The sequence below is a fragment of the Aphelocoma coerulescens genome, unplaced genomic scaffold, assembly GCF_041296385.1.
Source record: "Aphelocoma coerulescens isolate FSJ_1873_10779 unplaced genomic scaffold, UR_Acoe_1.0 HiC_scaffold_168, whole genome shotgun sequence".
Lineage (NCBI taxonomy): Eukaryota > Metazoa > Chordata > Aves > Passeriformes > Corvidae > Aphelocoma > Aphelocoma coerulescens.
The window spans coordinates 9,463-28,601 of NW_027183516.1; the positions used below are offsets into that span (position 1 = coordinate 9,463).

At 51.7% G+C, this 19,139-nt stretch overlaps 1 protein-coding gene across 1 annotated transcript in view; it reads left to right on the top strand.

Moving 5' to 3' along the window:
- Positions 1-236: 236 nt before the first annotated feature.
- LOC138100930 (zinc finger protein Eos-like) overlaps positions 237-19,139 on the top strand; it is a 73,651-nt gene continuing 54,748 nt past the window's right edge. The window contains exon 1 of the mRNA XM_068998753.1: positions 237-282. The gene's annotated coding sequence lies outside the window, so the exon portion shown is untranslated. The remainder of the gene's footprint in view (positions 283-19,139) is intronic.

The following is a 19,139-nucleotide window of genomic DNA, read 5'->3' on the forward strand; positions in this document are numbered from 1 at the left end:
TCTCGGCGCTCTCCCCCCCCTTCCCCCGCTCCTCCCCCCCTCCCCTCCCGCCCCGCTCGACGCTCTCGGCGCTCTCGGCGCGGCCTGGCGGGGCCGGAAGTGGCGCGGGGCGGGGGGGGGGCCCCGGGGCCTCCTCAGGAGCCGCCGCCGCCGCCGCCGCGCCCGGACCCCCCCGGACCCCCCGACCCCCCCGGACCCCCCCGGACCCCCCCGCACCCCGGGAGCCCCGAGCCCCCCCCCCAGGCCCGGGGGGGCCTCCCGAGCCCGCCCGCGGCCCCGCCGGTGAGAGCGCGGGGGGAGCGGCAGCGGCCGGGGGGCGGCGGGGCCGGGGCTGAGGGGGGGGCGCGGCTGAGGGGGGCGGGGGGGGCGGGGGGCGCGGGGACCCCCCCCCAGGGCGGGGCCGGTTTGGGGGGGTGTGGCTGGGGGGGGGCCGGGACCCCCCCCCGGGGCTGGCAGGGCTCTGCTGGGGGAGGGGGTCTGGATTTGGGGGGGGTCTGGATTTTGAGGGGGGGTCTGGATTTTGGGGGGTCCTGGATTTTGGGGGGGGTCTGGATGTTGGGGGGGGTCTGGATTTGGGGGGGGGGGGTCTGGATTTTGAGGGGGGGTCTGGATTTTGGGGGGGTCCTGGATTTTGGGGGGGGTCGCTTCTCCCCCCGCCGCTGTCAGGGCTGTTTTTGGGGGGGTTCCTGGATTTTGGGGGGGGTCTGGATTTTGGGGGGGGTCTGGATTTTGAGGGGGGGGTCTGGATTTTGAGGGGGGGTCTGGATTTTGAGGGGTCTGGATTTTGGGGGGGGTCTGGATTTGGGGGGGGTCTGGATTTTGAGGGGTCCTGGATTTTGGGGGGGTCTGCATTTTGGGGGGGGTCGCTTCTCCCCCCGCCGCTGTCAGGGCTGTGTTTTGGGGGGGTTCCTGGATTTTGGGGGGGGGTCTGGATTTTGGGGGGTGGGGTTTCTGCATTTTGGTGTGGATTTGGAGGGGGGGGGTCGTGGTTTTTGGGGGGGTCGCTTTTCCCCCCGCCGCTGTCAGGGCTGTTTTTGGGGGGGTCGTGGATTTTGGGGGGGTCCTGGATTTTGGGGGGGGTCGCGTTCCCCCGCCGCTGTCAGGGCAGTGTTTTGGGGGGGGGGGGGGTCCTGGATTTGGGGGGGATCTACCTTTGGGGGGGGTCTGCATTTTGGGGGGGGTCCTGGTTTTTGGGGGGGTTCGCGTCCCCCCCGCCGCTGTCAGGGCTGTGTTTGGGGGGGACTCTGCATTTTGGGGGGGTCCTGGATTTTGGGGGGGGTCGCGCCTCCCCCGCCGCTGTCAGGGCTGGATTTGGGGGCGTCCTGGATTTTGGGGGGGGGGGGGGGTGTCTGTATTTTTGGGGGGGGTCGCGTTCCCCCGCCGCTGTCAGGGCGCTCTTGAGGGGGGGTCTGGGTGTTTTTGGGGGGGTCTGGATTCGGGGGGGGGTCTGGATTTTGGGGGGTTTGGATTTTGGGGGGGGTCGCTTCTCCCCCCGCCGCTGTCAGGGCAGTGTTTTGGGGGGGTTCCTGGATTTTGGGGGGGGGGTCTGGATTTTGGGGGGGGGGTCCTGGATTTTGGGGGAGGGGTCCTGGATTTTGGGGGGGGTCGCTTCTCCCCCCGCCACTGTCAGGGCAGTGTTTTGGGGGGGTTCCTGGATTTTGGGGGGGGTCGCGCGTCCCCCCGGCCGCTGTCAGGGCTCTGTTGAGGGGGGGTCTGGATTTTGGGGGGGTCCTGGATTTTTGTGGGGGGGTCTGCATTTTGGGGGGGGTCGCGCCTCCCCCCGCCGCTGTCAGGGCTGTATTTGGGGGGGTCCTGGATTTTGGGGGGCTCTGGATTTTGGGGGGGGGGGGTCGTGTCCTCCCCCCTCCCCCGGGGGGCTCAGGGCTGGATTTGGGGGGGGCTCTGATTTTTGGGGGGGGGGGGTCCCTGCCCCCTCCTGTCGCCTTTTTGGGGGGGCTCTGATTTTTGGGGGGTCCCTGTTCTTTTTGGGGGGGGGGTCCCTGTCCCCTTTTTGGGGGGGGGCTCTGATTTTTGGGGGGGGTCCCTCTCCTTTTTGGGGGGGTCCCTGTCTCCTCCTGTCCCATTTAGGGGGGGGCTCTGATTTTTAGGGGGGGGTCCCTGTCCCTTCCTGAACCCTTTTTGGGGGGGCGGCTCTGATTTTGGGGGGGGTCCCTGTCCCATTTAGGGGGGCTCTGATTTTGGGGGGGGTCCCTGTCCCCTTTTTTTAGGGGTGCTCTGATTTTTGGGGGGGGTCCCTGTCCCCCTTTTTAGGGGGGCTCTGATTTTTTGGGGGGGGTCCCTGTCCCTTCCTGAACCCTTTTTGGGGGGCGGCTCTGATTTTGGGGGGGGGTCCCTGTCCCATTTAGGGGGGCTCTGATTTTGGGGGGGGTCCCTGTCCCATTTAGGGGGGCTCTGATTTTTGGGGGGGGTCCCTGTCCCCTTTTTTTAGGGGGGCTCTGATTTTTGGGGGGGGTCCCTCTCCCCCTTTTTAGGGGGGGCTCTGATTTTGGGGGGGTCCCTGTCCTTTTTGGGGGGGGTCCCTGCCCTCTCCTGACCCCTTTTTTGGGGGGTCCCTGTCATTTTTGGGGGGGGTCCCTCCTGTCCCCTTTTTAGGGATGCTCTGATTTTCGGGGGGGGGTCCCTGTCCCCTCTTGCCCCCTTTTTTGGGGGGACCTCTGATTTTTTGGGTGGGGGGGGGGGTGGTCCCTGTCCTTTTTTGGGGGGGCATCCCTGCCCCCTCCTTCCCCCTTTTTGGAGGGGGGGAGGGGAACTCTGATTTTTGGGGGATCCCCTTTTAGGATCAGGACCGATTTTTGGGGTGCTGGGACTTGCGGAACGCTTGGACCCCTCCCCAAAATTCCCTCCCCCCCCCAAAATTCCCCCCCCCCCCCCCGCGTGGATTCCTCGGAGCCCAGCGCTCCCTGGAATCCCTGGAATGACTTTGGTGGGAATGTCCCCTCCCCCCCCCGCCCCCAATTCCTGGGGCTTTTCCTGGCTCCGGCCTCGATTTGGGGCTTTGGGGGTTTTTTTTTGGGGGGGGGGGAGATTGGCGTTTTTTGGGAATTCGGGGGGATTTGGGGTGGGCGGGGGGGGGGGGAGGGGTGTCCCTACTTCCCCCCTGCCCTTCCCCCCCTTTCCTGGGATTCTTCAGCGCTGCTTTTCCAGCTTTTCTTTCGTTTTTCCCTCGTTTTTTCCAGCTTTCCCCTCGTTTTTTCCAGCTTTGCCCTCATTTTTCCAACTTTGCCCTCGCTTTCCCTCATTTTTCCAGCTTTTCCCTCTTTTTCCCAGCTTTTCCCTCATTTTTCCAGCTTTTCCCTCTTTTTCCCAGCTTTTCCCTCGTTTTTTCCAGCTTTTCCTTCGCTTTTCCCTTGTTTTTTCCAGCTTTTCCCTCGTTTTTCCAGCTTTTCCCTCATTTTTCCAGCTTTTCCCTCGCTTTTCCCTCATTTTTTCCAGCTTTTCCCTCATTTTTTCCAGCTTTTCCCTCGTTTTTCCCAGCTTTTCCCTCATTTTTCCAGCTTTTCCCTCTTTTTTCCCAGCTTTTCCCTCGTTTTTTCCAGCTTTTCCCTCATTTTCCCAGCTTTTCCTTCACTTTTCCCTTGTTTTTTCAGCTTTTCCCTCGTTTTTTCCAGCTTTTCCCTCATTTTTCCAGCTTTTCCTTCGCTTTTCCCTTGTTTTTTCCAGCTTTTCCCTCATTTTCCCAGCTTTTCCCCCATTTTCCCAGCTTTGCCCTCATTTTTCCAGCTTTTCCCTCTTTTTCCCAGCTTTTCCCTCATTTTTCCAGCTTTTCCTTCGCTTTTCCCTCGTTTTTTCCAGCTTTTCCTTCACTTTGCCCTCATTTTTCCAGCTTTGCCCTCATTTTTTCCAGCTTTTCCCTCATTTTTTCCAGCTTTCCCCTTGTTTTTCCAGCTTTTCCTTCGCTTCTCCAGCTTTTCCCTCGTTTTTCCAGCTTTTCCCTCATTTTTTCCAGCTTTTCCTTCGCTTTTCCCTCATTTTCCCAGCTTTTCCCTCTCTTTCCCAGCTTTTCCTTTGCTTTTCCCTCTTTTTCCCAGCTTTTCCCTCGTTTTCCCAGCTTTTCCCCTCCCTTTCCCAGCTTTTCCAGCTTTTCCTTCGCTTTTCCCTCGTTTCTCCACCTTTTCCCTCATTTTTCCAGTCGTTTTTCCAGCTTTTACCTCATTTTTCCAGCTTTTCCCTCGTTTTTCCAGCTTTTCCTTCTCTTTCCCAGCTTCTCCCTCCCTTTTCCAGCTTTTCCCTCTTTTTTTCCATCTTTTCCCTCCCTTTTCCAGCTTTTCCCTCGTTTTTTCCATCTTTTCCCTCCCTTTTCCAGCTTTTCCTTTGCTTTTCCAGCTCTTCCTCACTTTTCCCTTGCTTTTCCAGGTTTTCCCTCATTTTTCCAGCTTTTCCCTTGTTTTTTCCAGCTTTTCCCTCCCTTTTCCAGCTTTTCCTTTGCTTTTCCTTCGTTTTTCCCTCATTTTTCCAGCTTTTCCCTCGTTTTTTCCAGCTTTTCCCTCCCTTTCCCAGTTTTTCCCTCATTTTTCCAGCTTTTCCTTCTCTTTCCCAGCTTTTCCCTCCCTTTCCCAGCTTTTCCTTCACCTCCAAGCTGAGTTTCCCCCCCCCTCCTTTTTGGGAATGTTGGGAATCTCCTCCCATTCCAGGAATTTGGGGAATTTCCCTCCTTTTTTTTTTTTCCACTCCAAGTCCCCCCCACCCTCCCTTTTCCCAAAATCCTGAAATTCCCACCCCCCCCTTCCTCAGGAATTGCTGAATTATCCCGTGGGAATTCCCGGTGGGAAAAGGAGGGGGGAAAAAAAATCCGGGATTTTCCCTTTGGATTTCTCTGGGATCCGGCGGCTCCTTTGGGATTTTTTTGGGGGGTTTTGGGTTTTTTTTTGCTTTGGGATTGGCTCCCAAGGACGACTCCAGGAATGTGCCGGAGGCTCCCGATCCCATGGGAATTTCGGGGTTATCCAAGGGCAGCCGGCAGCTCCAATTTTTTGGGATCTCTTCCCGAGGGAGCTGCTCCAGTTTCAAATTAAAATCCCCAAAAAAAACCTAAAAAAAAAACCCAAAAACCCCCCCCAAAAACCCCTCCCCCCTCTCCTCCGGAGCAGCCGGAGCTTCATCCTTGGAATTCTTTTTCCAGCTTTTTCCTGGGATTTATCCCGAGCTGAGAGGTTGGAGCCGGGACAAAACAGAGAGAGGGGGGGGGGATGAATAAAGAAATTAATCAATTAATCAATTTAATTAATCAAAATTCCCAAGGGTTGGAATTTCCCGGGGGTTGAAATGCAGGAATTTGCGCCGTTTTCCCAGGATTTTTTTTTTTGGGGGGGATGGGGGGTGTGGTTTTGGGGTTTTTTGGGTTGGTTTTTTTTTTTTTTCCAGGCAGGGCGGAGCTTCTCCCAGCAGGGATTATTAGGGAAAAATAACATCCCGATTTCCATGGGAGACGGAGGCCGGGATTTAGGCGGGGATTTAGGCGGGGATTTAGGCGGGGATTGCATTCCCGGGGTTTCAGCCGTGCCAGGGCTGGGAATGGGGATTTATCTGGGATTTATCTGGGATTTATCCGGGATTTATCTTGGATTTATCTGGGATTCCATTCCCTGTTTTTCCCAGTTGTGTAAATTGTGAGAATTGGGGTTTTTTTGGGATTCCATTCCCTGCTTTTCCAGTTGTTCCAAGGCTGGGAATTGGGATTTCACCAGGATTCCATTCCCTGTTTTTCCCAGTTATGCAAAGAGTGGGAATTGGGATTTTTCTGGGATTCCATTCCCTGTTTTTCCCAGTTGTGTAAATTGTGGGAATTGGGGTTTTTCTGGGATTCCATTTCCTTCTTTTCCAGTTGTTACAAGGGCAGGAATGGGGATTTATCTGGGATTTATCTGGGATTTATCTGGGATTCCATTCCCTGTTTTTCCCAGTTGTGTAAATTGTGGGAATTGGGGTTTTTCTGGGATTCCATTCCCTGTTTTCCCAGTTATTCAGAGAGTGGGAATTGGGGTTTTTCTGGGATTCCATTTCCTTCTTTCCCAGTTGTTCCAAGGGCAGGAATGGGGATTTATCTGGGATTTATCTGGGATTCCATTCCCTGTTTTCCCAGTTATGCAGAGAGTGGGAATTGGGGTTTTTCTGGGATTCCATTCCCTGTTTTTGCAGTTGTTCCAAGGACAGGAATGGAGATTTATCCAGGATTTATCCGGGATTTATCTGGGATTCTATTCCCTGTTTTTCCAGTTGTTCCAAGGCTGGGAATTGGGGTTTTTCTGGGATTCCATTCCTTGCTTTTCTCCAGTTATGCAAAGAGTGGGAATTGGGATTTATCTGGGATTTATCTGGGATTCCATTCCCTGCTTTTCCAGTTGTTCCAAGGCTGGGAATGGGGATTTATCTGGGATTTATCTGGGATTCCATTCCCTGTTTTTCCCAGTTGTGTAAATTGTGGGAATTGGGGTTTTTTTGGGATTCCATTCCCTGTTTTCCCAGTTATTCAGAGAGTGGGAATTGGGGTTTTTCTGGGATTCCATTTCCTTCTTTTCCAGTTGTTCCAAGGGCAGGAATGGGGATTTATCTGGGATTTATCTGGGATTCCATTCCCTGCTTTTTTCCAGCCCTGCAAAGGGTGGGAATTGGGGTTTTTCTGGGATTCCATTCCCTGCTTTTCCCAGTTGTTCCAAGGGCAGGAATGGAGATTTATCCAGGATTTATCTGGGATTTATCTGGGATTCCATTCCCTGCTTTTCCCAGTTATACAAAGAGTGGGAATTGGGGATTTATCCAGGATTTATCTGGGATTTATCTGGGATTCCATTCCCTGCTTTTTTCCAGCCCTGCAAAGGCTGGGAATTGGGGTTTTTCTGGGATTCCATTCCCTGCTTTCCCAGTTATGCAGACAGTGGGAATTGGGATTTATCTGGGATTTATCTGGGATTTATCTGGGATTCCATTCCCTGCTTTTCCCAGTTATCCAAAAAGTGGCAATTAGGAATTTATCCAGGATTTATCTGGGATTCCATTCCCTGCTTTTCCAGCCCTGCAAAGGCTGGGAATTGGGGTTTTTCTGGGATTCCATTCCCTGTTTTTCCAGTTATGCAGACAGTGGGAATTGGGATTTATCTGGGATTTATCTGGGATTTATCTGGGATTCCATTCCCTGTTTTTCCCAGTTGTTCCAAGGACAGGAATGGAGATTTATCCGGCATTTATCCGGGATTTATCTGGGATTCCATTCCCTGCTTTTCCCAGTTATACAAAGAGTGGGAATTAGGAATTTATCCAGGATTTCTCCGGGATTCCATTCCCTGCTTTTTCCCAGTTGTTCCAAGGACAGGAATTGGGATTTTTCTGGGATTTATCCGGGATTTATCTGGGATTCCATTCCCTGCTTTTCCCAGTTATACAAAGAGTGGGAATTGGGGATTTATCCAGGATTTATCTGGGATTTATCTGGGATTCCATTCCCTGCTTTTTTCCAGCCCTGCAAAGGCTGGGAATTGGGGTTTTTCTGGGATTTATCTGGGATTCCATTCCCTGTTTTCCCAGTTATACAAAGAGTGGGAATTGGGGTTTTTCTGGCATTCCATTCCCTGTTTTTCCCAGTTATACAAAAAGTGGGAATTAGGAATTTATCCAGGATTTCTCCGGGATTCCATTCCCTGCTTTTTTCCAGCCCTGCAAAGGCTGGGAATCGAAGCCGCCTGTGCTTCAATTCCTGGAAAAACGCCCTGGGAATGTGGGGGGAAAAATCTGGGAGAGGATCCCAACCCCGTCAGCAGGGACAGGAGGGGAGGGTGGGGAAGGGAAGAAGGGGGGGGGGATGGACTTGGATTGGCTGAGCCTGGAGGTCTTTCCCAATGGAAAGAATTCCAGGATTCCAGATGGGGCCTTCTGGGGGATTCTTGGGGCTGGGAATTCCCAGCTGGAATTCCTTTCCCAGGAATTTCGGCCGCAGGTGAGGACGAGGAGCTGAGAGAGAAGGGGGGGGGGGGGAGGTGTTTGGATGTATTCCCAAATATTCCCTGGGTAGTTTGGGTTTGGTTTTTTTTTTTTTTTTCTCCTGGATCCAGCACATTCCAGCAGTTTTTCATTCTTTCCCTTGATTTTTCCAAAGGGAGGAGAGGGAGGAGGGAATTTTTTATGGGTTTTTGGTCTTTTTTTTCCCTTTTCCCGCCCACTCCCGGCTCTTCCCAGAGCCACTTCCTCTGCTTTGCTCTGGGAATGTTCGTGGGATGGGGCTTTCCATGAGCTCCGGAACTTTTTCCACGGACAAAAATAAAAAAAAAAAAAAAAATAAAAAAAAAAACCTTCTGGGAATTTTTCGGATCCAGCGGCAAAAATGGGTTGGGAAAAAAAAAAACACAACAAAAAAAAAAAACCAAAAAAACCCCCAAAAAAATAATAAAAAAAAACCCAAAAAAAACCCAAAAAAAAAAAAACCCAACAACAACCCAAAAAAAAAAAATCCATCGGAAACGGAGCTTGGAAAGGAAACCGGGATTGGAAAAGGGAAGCTCAGGGAATTTTGGGTGGTTATCCGGAGGTGTTTATCCCCCAAAAAAAAAAAAAACCTCTTTCCTGCTGCTTCCAGAGCTGAGAGGAGCTCGGAGAGGGACGGATCCCAGCTGGGATATCCCGGGAAAAACGGGATTTGCCTTCCCAGGGCCGGGATCCTTCAGATTTCCCGGTGGGTGTTTGGAAAGGGGGGGGGGATGGGGAAGCTTTTCCTGCATCCAGAGGTGGGAAAAAAAATTCCAGAGTGGGGAGCAAAGGGTGGAAATCCCTGGATTTTACAGCGTGGGGTGGGATCCCAGGGGATTTTCCTGCTTTTTTTTTTTTAGGGGGGGGGGGGAATCCGGCTGCTTTCCTGGAATTCCTCGGGATTGGGATGTGGGATTGGTGAGGGGGGGAGGGGTTAAACCGAGTTGTTCCCACAGGATTTGGGGTTGGATTGTTGGATTTTTGGATTTTTGGATTGTTGGATTTTTGGATTGTTGGATTGTTGGATTGTTGGATTTTTGGATTGTTGGATTGTTGGATTTTTGGATTGTTGGATTTTTGGATTTTTGGATTGTTGGATTTTTGGATTTTTGGATTGTTGGATTGTTGGATTGTTGGATTTTTGGATTGTTGGATTGTTGGATTGTTGGATTGTTGGATTTTTGGATTTTTGGATTGTTGGATTTTTGGATTGTTGGATTTTTGGATTGTTGGATTTTATTCCTCCCCCCCCCCTCCCATCCTCCTTTTTTTTTTCTCTCTCTCCCGGAGTTTTTCCCACGTGGGGAAAAGTCCTGGATTGTGGGAAGGAGGGAGGAGAGCTCTGCCCTCATTCCGGCTCCCGTTCCCGAGGGATCCCCTCCCTTCCCTCCGGGATCAGCCCCTGATCCGTGTCCTGCTTATCCCGGGAATGTGCCTTGGGAATTTCTCCGGCTGCCCGCGCTGCTTTTTTTGGAATTTCCCTTTGAATCCAGAGGGAAAAAAAACCAAAAAAACCCCAAAAAAACCCCCCAAAAAAACCCAAAAAAACCCCCAAAATCCATGGGAATGAGCTCGGGTGGTGCCTTTGGGAATTTTGGGAATTTGCAGGAATTTTGGGAATTTGCAGCGTTTTATTCCCAGCCTGGCTTTGGGAGGCTCGGACTGGGCAAGAAATGAAGGGAAAGAATTCGGGATGTGGTTCCTGGAGAGATCCTGGGGGGGTTTTTTAATTATTCCAGGGGTTTTGGGGGTTTTTTTTTTTTGAAATCCAGGGATGAAGGATCCACCTCTCCTTGCTCCTTATCCCGCTGGGATTGAGAATTCCAGCTTTTCCTGCCAGCTGGGATTGAGAATTCCAGCTTTTCCCAGTCCTTTATCCTGCTGGGATTGAGAATTCCAGCTTTTTTCTGTCCTTTATCCCTCTGAGATTGAGAATTCCAGCTTTTCCTGCCAGCTGGGATTGAGAATTCCAGCTTTTTTCTGTCCTTTATCCTGCTGGGATTGAGAATTCCAGCTTTTCCCAGTCCTTTATCCTACTGGGATTGAGCATTCCAGCTTTTTTCTGTCCTTTATCCTGCTGGGATTGAGAATTCCAGCTTTTCCTGCCAGCTGGGGTTGAGAATTCCAGCTTTTCCCTGTGTTTTATCCTGCTGGGATTGAGAATTCCAGCTTTTCCCAGTCCTTTATCCTACTGGGATGGAGAATTCCAGCTTTTCCCAGTCCTTTATCCTACTGGGATTGACAATTCCAGCTTTTTTCTGTGCTTTATCCAGCTGGGATTGAGAATTCCAGCTTTTCCTGCCAGCTGGGGTTGAGAATTCCATCTTTTCCCTGTGTTTTATCCAGCTGGGATTGAGCATTCCAGCTTTTTTCTGTCCTTTATCCTGCTGGGATTGAGAATTCCAGCTTTTTCTGCCAACTGGGATCAAGGAATTCCAGCTTTTCTTGCCCCATTTTCCCTCTGGAATTCAGCAATTCCAGCTTTTCCTGCCCCATTTTCCCTCTGGCATTGACAATCCCGGGATCAGGGACATTCCAGAGCTGGGGACAATCCTGGAATTCAGGACGATCCCAGGATCAGGACCAATCCTGGAATTCAGGACGATCCCAGGATCAGGACCAATCCTGGAATTCAGGATGATCCCAGGATCAGGGACAATCCTGGAATTCAGGACGATCCCGGGATTGGGGCCAATCCTGGAATTCAGGATGATCCTGGATCAGAGACAATCCTGGAATTCAGGATGATCCTGGATCAGGGCCAATCCTGGAATTCAGGATGATCCTGGATCAGAGACAATCCTGGAATTCAGGACGATCCCGGATCAGGGACAATCCTGGAATTCAGGACGATCCCAGGATCAGGACCAATCCTGGAATTCGGGATGATCCCGGATCGGGACCAATCCTGGAATTCGGGACGATCCCAGGATCAGGACCAATCCTGGAATTCAGGACATTCCCGGATCAGGGCCAATCCTGGAATTCAGGACGATCCCGGGATCGGGGACAATCCTGGAATTCAGGACGATCCCAGGATCAGGGACAATCCTGGAATTCAGGATGATCCCAGGATCGGGACCAATCCTGGAATTCAGGATGATCCCGGATCAGGGCCAATCCTGGAATTCAGGATGATCCCGGATCAGGACCAATCCTGGTATTCAGGACGATCCCGGATCAGGGACAATCCTGGAATTCAGGACGATCCCAGGATCAGGGTCAATCCTGGAATTCAGGATGATCCCAGGATCAGGGCCAATCCTGGAATTCAGGATGATCCCAGGATCAGGGACAATCCAGGAATTCAGGATGATCCCAGGATCAGGGACAATCCTGGAATTCAGGACGATCCCAGGATCAGGACCAATCCTGGAATTCAGGATGATCCCAGGATCAGGGACAATCCTGGAATTCAGGATGATCCCGGATCGGGACCAATCCTGGAATTCAGGGTGATCCCAGGATCAGGGACAATCCTGGAATTCAGGGTGATCCCAGGATCAGGGACAATCCTGGAATTCAGGATGATCCCGGATCGGGACAATCCTGGAATTCAGGACGATCCCAGGATCAGGACCAATCCTGGAATTCAGGATGATCCCAGGATCAGGGACAATCCTGGAATTCAGGATGATCCCGGATCGGGACCAATCCTGGAATTCAGGGTGATCCCAGGATCAGGGACAATCCTGGAATTCAGGGTGATCCCAGGATCAGGGACAATCCTGGAATTCAGGATGATCCCGGATCGGGACAATCCTGGAATTCAGGACGATCCCAGGATCAGGGCCAATCCTGGAATTCAGGATGATCCCAGGATCAGGGACAATCCTGGAATTCAGGACAATCCCAGGATCAGGGACAATCCTGGAATTCAGGATGATCCCGGATCAGGACCAATCCTGGAATTCAGGACGATCCCAAGATCAGAGACAATCCTGGAATTCAGGATGATCCCAGGATCAGGGACAATCCTGGAATTCAGGACGATCCCAGGATCAGGGACAATCCTGGAATTCAGGGTGATCCCAGGATCAGGACCAATCCTGGAATTCAGGATGATCCAGGATCAGAGACAATCCTGGAATTCAGGACGATCCCAGGATCAGGACCAATCCTGGAATTCAGGATGATCCCGGATCAGGGACAATCCTGGAATTCAGGATGATCCCAGGATCAGGGACAATCCTGGAATTCAGGATGATCCCAGGATCGGGGCCAATCCTGGAATTCAGGACGATCCCGGGATCAGGACCAATCCTGGAATTCAGGCCATTCCCGGCACTCCGGAATTCCCTTCCCACCCCGCCCCATCCATTCCTTCCTTCCCTGGACACCGATTTCGCTTGGAATTTCCACCCCCACCCTCCTTCCCCTCCCCCCCCCCCCGCAGGGATTTTGTGGGAATTGAGGTTGGAAAAATCCAGCACGGGATAAAAAAAAAAAAAAAAAAAGGGGAATTTTACCTGGGAAGTTCTGGGATCCACGGGGAGAGCTGGAATTGCTGAATTCCAGAGGGAAAATGGGGCAGGGAAAGGTGGAATTGCTGAATTCCAGAGGGAAAATGGGGCAGGAAAAACTGGAATTGCTGAATTCCAGAGGGAAAATGGGGCTGGAAAAGCTGGAATTGCTGAATTCCAGAGGGAAAATGGGCAGGGAAAGGTGGAATTGTCAGTCCCAGGATTGTCCCTGATCCCGGGATTGGCCCTGATCCAGGATTGTCCTGAATTCCAGGATTGTCCCTGATCCCGGAGTGTTCCCTGTCCCGGGACTATTCCCAATCCCGGATTATCCCCGATCCCAGGACTGTTCCCTATCCCAGACTGTTCCCAGTCCCGGGACTATTCCCAATCCTGGACTCTTCCCTTTCCCAGATTGTTCCTGATCCTGGGACTGTCCCTGATCCCGGGACTGTCCCTGATCCCAGATTGTTCCCGATCCCGACTGTTCCCTATCCCGGGACTGTTCCCAATCCCGGATTGTTCCTGATCCCAGATTCTCCCCGATCCCAGATTATCCCCGATCCCGGATTATACCCGATCCCGGATTACCCCCAATCCCAGGACTCTTCCCGATCCCGGATTATCCCTGATGCCAGGACTATTCCCGATCCCAGACTGTTCCTATCCCTGGACTGTTCCCTATCCCAGATCATCCCCGATCCCGGATCGTCCCTGATCCCAGACTGTTCCCAATCCCCGGACTGTTCCCTATCCCAGATTATCCCTGATCCCAGACCCTTCCCTATCCCGGACTCTTCCCTTTCCCAGATTGTTCCTGATCCCGGGACTGTCCCTGATCCCAGATTGTTCCCGATCCCGACTGTTCCCTATCCCGGGCTGTTCCTGTGCCAGGACTGTTCCCAATCCCGGACTCTTCCCTATTCCAGATTATCCCCGATCCCGGGCTGTTCCCAATCCCAGATTGTTCCCAATCCCAGACTCTTCCCTATCCTGGACTCTTCCCAATCCTGGGACTATTCCCAATCCCTGGATTATCCCTGATCCCAGATTCTCCCCAGTCCCGGACTGTTCCCGATCCTGGATTATCCCCGATCCCAGACTGTTCCTGATCCCGGGACTCTTCCCAATCCCAGATTGTTCCCAATCCCGGATTCTCTCCAATCCCAGATTATCCCCGATCCCGGATCATCCCCAATCCCAAGACTATTCCCGATCCCAGACTCTTCCTATCCCGGGACTGTTCCCAATCCCGGATCATCCCTGATCCCGGATTCTCCCCGATCCCGGACTGTTTCTATCCCAGGACTGTTCCCAATCCTGGATTGTTCCTGATCCCAGATTATCCCTGATCCCGGACGCTTCCCTATCCCAGACTGTTCCCAATCCCGGATTCTCCCCTGTCCCGGACTGTTCCCGATCCCAGATCATCCCTGATCCTGGATTCTCCCCGATCCCAGACTATTCCTATCCCGGGACTGTTCCTGATCCCAGATTCTCCCCAATCCCAGATTATCCCTGATCCCGGATTGTTCCCAATCCCAGACTGTTCCCAATCCCGGACCCTTCCCCAATCCCGGACTGTTCCCGATCCCGGATTCTTCCCGATCCCAGATTATCCCCAATCCCGGATTCTCCCTGATCCCAGACTGTTCCTATCCCGGGACTGTTCCCAATCCCGGATTCTCCCCGATCCCAGATTATCCCCAATCCCGGATTCTGCCTGATCCCAGACTGTTCCTATCCCGGGACTGTTCCCAATCCTGGATTATCCCTGATCCCGGATTATCCCCGATCCCAGATTCTCCCCAGTCCCGGATTATCCCTGATCCTGGATTGTTCCCAACCCCAGACTGTTCCCAATCCCAGATTATCCCCGATCCCAGATTATTCCTGATCCCAGATTATCCCCAATCCCAGATTCTCCCCAATCCCGGACTGTTCCCAATCCCGGATCATCCCTGATCCCAGATTATCACCGATCCCGGATTCTCCCTGATCCCAGACTGTTCCCAATCCCGGATTCTCCCCGATCCCGGATTCTCCCTGATCCCAGACTGCTCCTGGTCCCAGATTATCCCCGATCCCAGATTATCCCCAATTCTGGATTCTCCCCAATCCCGGACTGTTCCCAATCCCGGATCATCCCCGATCCCAGATCATCCCCAATCCCGGATTCTCCCTGATCCCAGACTGTTCCTATCCCGGGACTGTTCCCAATCCCAGACTGTTCCTGGTCCCAGATTCTCCCCGATCCCAGATTCTCCCCAGTCCCGGATTATCCCTGATCCCGGATTGTTCCCAACCCCAGACTGTTCCCAATCCCAGACTGTTCCCAATCCCAGACTGTTCCCGATCCCAGATTATCCCCGATCCCAGATTATTCCTGGTCCCAGATTATCCCCAATCCCAGATTCTCCCCGATCCCGGACTGTTCCCAATCCCGGATTCTTCCCGATCCCAGACTGTTCCTATCCCGGGACTGTTCCCAATCCTGGATTATCCCTGATCCCGGATTATCCCCGATCCCGGATTATCCCCGATCCCAGATTATCCCCAATCCTGGATTCTCCCCAACCCCAGACTGTTCCCAATCCCAGATTATCCCCGATCCCAGATTATTCCTGATCCCAGATTATCCCCAATCCCGGATTCTCCCTGATCCCAGACTGTTCCCAATCCCGGATTATTCCCGATCCCAGATTCTCCCCGATCCTGGATTCTCCCCAATCCCAGACTGTTCCTATCCCCGGACTGTTCCCAATCCCGGATCATCCCCGATCCCAGATTATCACTGATCCCGGATTCTCCCTGATCCTGGATTTTCCCCGATCCCGGACTGTTCCCGATCCCAGATTCTCCCCGATCCCGGATTCTCCCTGATCCCGGATTCTCCCTGATCCCAGACTGTTCCCAATCCCGGATTCTCCCTGATCCTGGATTCTCCCCGATCCCGGACTGTTCCCGATCCCAGATTCTCCCCGATCCCGGATTCTCCCTGATCCCGGATCATCCCTGATCCCAGACTGTTCCCGATCCCGGATTCTCCCCAATCCCGGATTCTCCCCGATCCCGGGTTGTTCCCAGCCCCGGGATCTCCCGGGAAGTTCCCCCCCCGCCCCTCCCCCCCCCCCCATGCCCGGGATGGGAGCGGCTCCGAGTCCTTGTTCAGTGCTAATTAACAGCTCATTAACGGCTCATTAATGGCTCATTAACGGCTCATTAACGGCTCATTAACGGCTCATTAACGGCTCATTAACAGTTCATTAACGGCTCATTAACGGCTCATTAATGGCTCATTAATAACTGATAGCAACCGATTAACAGCTCATTAATAGCCGCTAACGAAGTGATAGCAATTAATAATGGCTCAGTATCCAATTAGTAATGAATTAATGTCCGATCAATAAATATTAAGAGCTCATTAAGAACTATTTGATATCCAAATAATAACTAATTAATAGCCAATTAATAACTCAATAATGATTTATTGATGCCTATCTGCTATCCAATTAATAACTAATTGATCACCAATTAACAGCTAGTTGTTAACAAATTGATAGCTAATTAATACCAACCAATGACTAATTAATAACCAATCAATAACTAAGTAATAACCAATCAATAACTAAGTAATAACCAATCAATAACTGATTAATATCCAACGAATTTATAACCAATTAACAGCAAATGAATAACGCATTAGTAGCTAATTAATAGCGAATAATTGCTAATTAGTATCCAATTACTAACTAACGACTAATTAGCATCCAATAGCAAATGGATAATGAATTAATAACCGATTAATATCAAAATAACTGATTAATAACAATTAATGACAAAAAGATAACTAATTAATAACAATCAATGACAAAAAGATAACTGATTAATAACCAACTAATAACTAACAGCCAATTAATAACTAATTAATAACCAATTCATGTCAAATTAATGACCAATGAACAGCCAATCAATAACGAATTAATATCCAATTAAGAGCCAGTTAAGAACCAATTAATAACCAATTAATAACTGATTGACAGCCAATTAATGAGTCATTAATGCCTAATTAAAAGCCAATTAACGGCCCATTAATACCCCATTCATCACTAATTAGGGCCCCACTCCGGGAATTCCCCTGGGAGCCCCAAACCCTCGGGAATTTCCCTGGAATTCCCGGAATTCCGGGAACTCCCTTTGGATCCGACCTTTCCCTGGATTCTTCCGGAATTCCGGGAAATCCCTTTGGATCCGACCTTTTCCTGGATTCTCCTGGAATTCCGGGCTCCCTTTGGATTCTCCCGGAATTCCGGGAACTCCCTTTGGTTCCAACCTTTCCCTTTGGATCTCCCGGAATTCCGGTTCCCTTTGGATCCGACCTTTTCCCTCTGGATTCTCCTGGAATTCCGGGCTCTCTTTGGATTCTCCCGGAATTCCGGGAACTCCCTTTGGATCCGACCTTTCCCCTTTGGATTCTCCCGGAATTCCGGCTCCTTTTGGATTCTCCCGGAATTCTGGGCTCTCTTTGCTTCTTCGGAATTCCGGGAACTCCCTTTGGATCCAACCTTCTCCCTTCAGCTTTCCTGGAATTCCGGCTTTCCTGGGAATTCCGGGAACTCCCTTTGGATCCAACCTTTTCCCTTTGGATCTCCCGGAATTCCGGTTCCCTTCGGCTTTCCTGGAATTCTGGGCTCCCTTTGGATCCAACCTTTCCCTGGATTCTCCCGGAATTCCGGCTCCTTTTGGATTCTCCCGGAATTCTGGGCTCCCTTTGGATTCTCCCGGAATTCCGGCTCCTTTTGGATTCTCCCGGAATTCTGGGCTCTCTTTGCTTCTTTGGGATTCCGGGAACTCCCTTTGGATCCGACCTTTCCCTTTGGATCTCCCGGAATTCCGGTTCCCTTCGGCTTTCCTGGAATTCCGACTCCTTTTGGATTCTCCCAGAATTCCGGGAACTCCCTTTGGATCCAACCTTTTTCCTCTGGATTCTCCTGGAATTCTGGGCTCTCTTTGCTTCTCCGGAATTCCGGGATCTCCTTTTGGATCTGACCTTTCCCTTTGGATCTCCTGGAATTCCGGCTCCCTTCGGCTTTCCTGGAATTCCGACTCCTTTTGGATTCTCTCGGAATTCCGGCTCCCTTTGGATCCAACCTTTTCCCCCTGGATTCTCCTGGAATTCTGGGCTCCCTTTGGATTCTCCTGGAATTCCGGGAACTCCCTTTGGATCCAACCTTTCCCTGGATTCTCCCGGAATTCCGGGAACTCCCTTTGGATCCGACCTTTCCCTTTAAATTTTCCCGGAATTCCGGCTCCCTTTGGATCCAACCTTCTCCCTTCAGCTTTCCTGGAATTCCGGCTTTCCTGGGAATTCCGGGAACTCCCTTTGGATCCGACCTTTTCCCTTTGGATTCTCCCGGAATTCTGGGCTCTCTTTGGATTCTCCCGGAATTCTGGCTCCCTTTGGATCCAACTTTTTCCCTTCACTTCTCCCGGAATTCCGGGAACTCCTTTTGGATCCGACCTTTTCCCTCTGGATTCTCCTGGAATTCCGGGCTCTCTTTGGATTCTCCTGGAATTCCGGGAACTCCCTTTGGATCCGACCTTTCCCTTTAAATTTTCCCGGAATTCCGGCTCCCTTTGGATCCGACCTTTCCCTTTAAATTTTCCCGGAATTCCGGCTCCCTTTGGATCCAGCCTTCTCCCTTCAGCTTTCCTGGAATTCCGGCTTTCCTGGGAATTCCGGGAACTCCCTTTGGATCCGACCTTTCCCTTTGGATTCTCCCGGAATTCCGGGAACTCCCTTTGGATCCGACCTTTTCCTGGATTCTTCCGGAATTCCGGTTCCCTTCGGCTTTCCTGGAATTCTGGGCTCTCTTTGGATTCTCCTGGAATTCTGGCTCCCTTTGGATCCAACTTTTTCCCTTCACTTCTCCCGGAATTCCGGGAACTCCCTTTGGATCCGACCTTTCCCCTTTGGATTCTCCCGGAATTCCGGCTCCTTTTGGATTCTCCCGGAATTCTGGGCTCTCTTTGCTTCTCCCGGAATTCCGGGAACTCCCTTTGGATCCAACCTTTTCCCTTTGGATTCTCCTGGAATTCCGGGAACTCCCTTTGGATCCGACTTTTTCCCTTCACTTCTCCCGGAATTCCGGCTCCCTTTGGATTCTCCCGGAATTCTGGCTCCCTTTGGATCCAACCTTTCCCTGGATTCTCCTGGAATTCCGGGAACTCCTTTTGGATCCGACCTTTTCCCTCTGGATTCTCATGGAATTCCGGCTCCCTTTGGATTCTCCTGGAATTCCGGGAACTCCCTTTGGATCCGACTTTTTCCCCTTTGGATCTCCCGGAATTCCGGCTCCCTTTGGATCCGACCTTTTCCCTCTGGATTCTCCCGGAATTCCGGGCTCTCTTTGGATTCTCCTGGAATTCCGGGAACTCCCTTTGGATCCGACCTTTCCCTTTGGATCTCCCGGAATTCCGGCTCCCTTTGGATCCAACCTTCTCCCTTCAGCTTTCCTGGAATTCCGGCTTTCCTGGGAATTCCGGGAACTCCCTTTGGATCCGACTTTTTCCCTTCACTTCTCCCGGAATTCCGGCTCCCTTTGGATTCCTCCTGGAATTCTGGGAACTCCCTTTGGATCCGACCTTTCCCTTTGGATTCTCCCGGAATTCCGGGATCTCCCTTTGGATCCGACCTTTCCC